The sequence below is a fragment of the Mus caroli genome, chromosome 15 (genome assembly GCF_900094665.2).
Source record: "Mus caroli chromosome 15, CAROLI_EIJ_v1.1, whole genome shotgun sequence".
Classification (NCBI taxonomy): Eukaryota; Metazoa; Chordata; class Mammalia; order Rodentia; family Muridae; genus Mus; species Mus caroli.
In genome coordinates this window covers 38353101-38358578 of record NC_034584.1, presented here as the reverse complement: position 1 = coordinate 38358578, position 5478 = coordinate 38353101, and positions in this window count along the sequence as shown.

The following is a 5478-nucleotide window of genomic DNA, read 5'->3' as shown; positions in this document are numbered from 1 at the left end:
AGTGTAAGCCGAATAAACCCTTTCCTCCCCAACTTGCTTCTTGGTCATGATGTTTGTGCAGGAATAGAAACCCTGACTAAGACAGTGGTATAGTGTGTATGGGTTGGAATGTTATGACATTCATCCCTTCTCAACAAATCCTGACATCAGCAGAACTGGTATGTGTTGTGGATGGCCCTGGTGCTGCTTGTATTTTGATGTTAGTTGCATTTTCCCAGAAAGGATTGGCTGGAACAAGGAATGAGTTACAAACTTAAGCGACTTCTTGTGAACCATCCCCTAGTGAATAAAGGAGCCAATCACTGTGTGAGTAGGTGGATTCTCTGGGTTGACTAGGGAAAGAGAGGAAGCAGGAGAGAGAGAGGGGCTTTTGACAAGGATAGCAAGAGGATAAGACGTAGCTACTAGTGTGTCCTGGTTTCAGTGCTGGGTCCACTAGGATTCACCATCGAAGAATTTAGATTTAATATAGCTTACAAGATTAGGATTCTATTTGTTGCACTCAGCGATTGAGTTACCATTTTTTCTGAACTAAGTTTGTGTTGTTTTCCTTCACTCGGTGACTCCACTGGGTTCCAAAGAGAAAGGTATGGCTGCAAAGCGCGGGTTTGCCTGATATGGACTGCAAATGGTTGTGGGAGTTTTGAAGCATGGGGCTGGCATGGAGCTGGCATGGTAGCAACCTGCCAGTGAGAACTTAGCAAGCTGGGTGGAGAGATTTTGGAGCTCTGAGTCAGAGAATTTCCATGAGGTAAGAACAGACCGGCCATTGCCTGCTAGTGCCTGCCTGACTGGCTAGCCCACAGGGGCAGAGAGTAGCTGGGTTTAATGCAGGATGTTGCCACTTTTTTTATATTTCCTGTAACAGGCATGTCCTCTCTGTTGGTAATTATTACTTGAGGAAATTAAAATGGGAGAGTGGAAACATGGATGACACAAGTGAAAAGACAAGAAATTCCCAACAGATATACAGTTACAAGAGAGGATGGAATAGAATACTCAAGGTGAGAAATATGATGACTAGACTTATGAAATATATCAGAAAATGAATTTATTCTGTGATGTTAACAGAAGGCAATCGAGAATATGAAAAGTAAATTACACTTAAGACAGCAGAAATATATTCGACATGAAACAAATGGATTAAAAATAGTAAAGCTTGAGGCAGAAAAGGTATTCAAGATGGCATTCCAAAGTAACGAGAGAGAGAGAGTGAGAAAGTTAGTTCAGTGTAAGCATTTTGGGTTATACCTGTAAGAGACTTTCATATAAGATTTACAATAGAACTCTGAGTACAGCAGACTGTCCTGCCCAGTAGAGGTGAATAACATCAATCTGTTGAGACCTCAACAGACCAAGGTATATATGGGAGAATTCATCTCCTCTGGAAGTGGCTTTTGAGTTGGTATTTTCATCATCTCCTCCACTGGCATTGATGTCTATCACTGGTGACCTTTGAGCCTTTGAATTTGGACATCCAACTCATGTACTGACTCTCCAACTTTCAGACAAAATATTATACTACTTAACTTCCATTAAGTTAAGAAATTAAGTAGGCCTTCATAATTTCTATCATTATATGTCTTTCTATCCATTCATCTTACTGGTTCTGTTATTTTTGAAGAGCTCTTAATAGTGCACCCACTATCATCATAAAATGGACAAGGAGAAGCTATAGAACAGTTACTAGCAAGGAAAAATATCATATAATGTAATAAATACCCAGGGCATTTTCCAGTCAATTACTAGACGTAGTTAAGTTTCTGTGAATTACACAAAGACATAAGACCAGGAAAAATTCAAGGAAAATGGGAAGGGACATACTAGCTACTGTCTATTCCATAGGCAAATATAAAGGGTCTTTCCATTATCTTTATTTTGACTATATAATTAATGTATTTTAAAATCTGAATCAAAGATTTCATAGCACAATGATAGTATATCTTGATTTCTAACATCTGAAACAATTTAATAAAATAAAAAATTTCCCTATTTAGGAAGAAAATCACACCTATGTTGGCAAATTTTACCATATGTAAAAGGGAACTACTTGTGGACATAAGTGCAAAGGGGGTGATAATAATGTGTTTTATGTTTAATGTGACATATTGTTCATGAAGTATAACACAGTTTCTTTAAAGTAGACTATTGTGAGTTCAAGACGGTTATATTACATCCTCTAAAGCTGTTGTTACAATGTCAACTTTAGCACATACTAGATTGTACTAGCTAGTTTTGTGTCAACTTGACACAGGCTGGAGTTATCATAGAGAAAGGAGCTTTAGTTGGGGAAATGCCTCCATGAGATCCAACTGTAAGGCATTTTCTCAACTAGTGATCAAGGGAGAAAGGTCTCTTGTGGGTGGGACCATCTCTGGGCTGCTTTCTATAAGAAAGCAAGCTTGAGTAAGCCAGGGTAAGCAAGCCAGTAAAGAACATCCCTCCATGGCCTCTGCATCAGCTCCTGCTTTCTGACCTGCTTGAGTTCCAGTCCTGACTTCTTTCAGTGATGAACAGCAATATGGAAATGTAAGCTGAATAAACCCTTTCCTCCCCAACTTGCTTCTTGGTCATGATGTTTGTTCAAGAATAGAAACCCTGACTAAGACATAGATAATCAAAAGTTTGGCTCCTAACCTGTTGATGTTTGTTTTACTATGTACTGTAATGATAAATATTGTTCCCAAGGCCTTCTGGTCCCCAGGAACAAGAGAATACACATGTACACAAAGTAATGGTATGTGACCTAGCTCCTTAATTTAAAACTATTGGTTTAGTAAAAACTCTGTTAGCCTATAGCTGGGCAGAAGAGAGGTAGGTGAGGTTTTGTTTCATGGGCTTGGCTTCTAAGGAAGGGACCACAGAGGGAAGAGAAGGTGAAGAAAGGAGGAGACACTGTGGGGTAGGTGAATCATAAATAAATGACCATGAAGGCCAGTTGGAGTTAAGACCTGCCCAGATGAAACATGGCAAGTTATAACTTGGGGTTATTGATGGGGAAGTAGATTAGAATACTATAGAAAATATCTTTAATTCTGATTAAGGATTATTATAAATATAAAAATTATGTGTCTTTTTTTCTGAATGATCAAAGCTGAAGTAGATCTTAATTGAGATTAAATAATATTACAACAAATTGGTACCCAAAGTAGGACAAGAACTCACTTTTAACAAAAATGATTTCAGACTCCTTGATAAAAAAAAAAAAAGTAAAATGAAATAAAACATGTGCAGTCCCTTTAAGGCCAGGGAGGTGGAGAGAATTGGTTCCTTACCAATGTTGGTTTTTTTCTCCAAGCTGTCCTGGGTTTGGAACAAAAGCTGATTGCTTGATGTTTTGCTGCATATGATCCCAGAGGTTCATAGTAGGAACTAAGACACAACTATGTCTTATATAGCAAACCAAATGGCATGTCCAGTTGAAGAGCCCAAGCTGGTCAGCCTGGCCTCTTCCAAAATGCTATTCTGGATTACTCCTGAGCTGGGGTAGACCAAAGCCTAATTGTGCAGACCTAAAAGCCCCTGCTTTGCAATGAAGCAGGCAAAGTCCTGCTGTTTAAAACTGCATGCTTCTCACAAACTATAGAGAATAACATGAATTAAGATGTCATTGCTACATTAAGCAATTAGTCTCCTTGAACATGGGCACCCAGGAGGAAACTGATGACTGCTTGGCCTAGCACATGACATGTACCCAAGGTGAAACTTCTAAGCAGATTCAAGGTTTCTTGGGGATATCCTCATACAGCAAATGGAATGGAATTTAAATAAAGTTGAATTCAAAAGAGGATATTGAATTCATTTATATAAAGAGAAAGAGGAATGTAGAATATTTAGCTATAAAGACATGAATCTCCACAGAGAGGAGAAAGAAATGAGAATTGGCATAATTGTTTTCAAGGCTACATAGATAATAAATAAATAAATAAATCCAGTGCTTTGCTCTCCACACTTGAGAGATCAGGGAAAGAACAGATACCATCCTTGTGAGTTCAAGGCCACCCTAATCTACATAAAATTCAAGTCAGCCCAGGCTATATAGATAAACCCTGTCTCAATAAATAATAATTGTTTTAAATTATCAAAATGAAGATTGTTATAAGCTCAGTGGTAACAATGGTATGGTACACCCTCTTAAGAGAAGTCAAAATAGAACAAACCTAAATAGAAAAGGGCCTGCTAAATTGAATCAGTCTATAATTTTAATGAGTTCAAACTGCTGGACCAAGTATATCCTATGTTGGGAGAAAGGCTCTAAGTTTGTGTTAACAGGAAAGAAAAAAAAGACTTTGGACTCCTTTCAAATTAATAAGGATCAGATTTGATACAGGGAGTACCCGTGAAGATCTTGGCTTCAGACAGGAAAAAAAAATCAAAAGAACCAAATGCACTGGTAATGTATATTGTAGGGATCATTTCTCAATCTGTTGGTGGCTTTTTTGTCTTCTTGACAGTGTCTTTTGCCTTACAGAAGCTTTGCAATTTTATGAGATCCTATTTGTCAATTCTCGATCTTAAAGCAAAAGCCATGGCTGTTCTATTCAGGAATTTTTCCCCTATGCCCATATCTTAGAGATTTTTCCCCACTTTCTCCTCTATAATTTTCAGTGTCTCTGGTTTTATGTGAAGTTCCTTGATCCACTTATGGATCAGTTCGCATTCTTCTACATCATAACCACCAGTTATGCCAGCACCATTTGTTGAAAATGCTGTCTTTTTTCCACAGGATGGTTTTAGCTCCCTTGTCAAAGATCAAGTGACCATAGATGTGTGGGCTCATTTCTGGGTCTTCAATTCTATTCCATTGGTCTACCTATCTGTTGCTGTACCAATACCATGCAGTTTTTATCACAATTGCTCTATAGTACTGCTTGAGGTCAGGCATGATGATTCCAGCAGAGATTCTTTTATCATTGAGAAGAGCTTTTGCTATCCTAGGTTTATTGTTATTCCAGATGAATTTGCAAATTGCCCTTTCTAATTCATTGAAGAGTTGAGTTGGAATTTTGATGGGGATTGCATTGAATCTGTAGATTGCTTTTGGCAAGATAGCCATTTTCACTATATTGTTCCTGCCAATCCATGAGCATGGGAGATCTTTCCATCTTCTGAGATCTTCTTTGATTACTTTCTTCAGAGACTTGAAGTTCTTATTATTCAGATCTTTCACTTCCTTAGTTAGAGTCACACCAAGGTATTTTATATTATTTATGACTATTGTGAAGGGTGTTGTTTCCTTAATTTCTTTCTCAGCCTGTTTATTCTTTTGTGTAGAGAAAGGCCATTTATTTGTTTGAGTTAATTTTATATCCAGATACATCACTGAAGCTGCTTATCAGGTTTAGGAGTTCTCTGGTGGAATTTTTAGAGTCACTTATATATACTATCATATCATCTGCAAATAGTGATATTTTGACTTCTTCCTTTCCAATTTGTATCCCCTTGACCTGTTTTTGTTGCCTAATTGCTCTGGCTAGG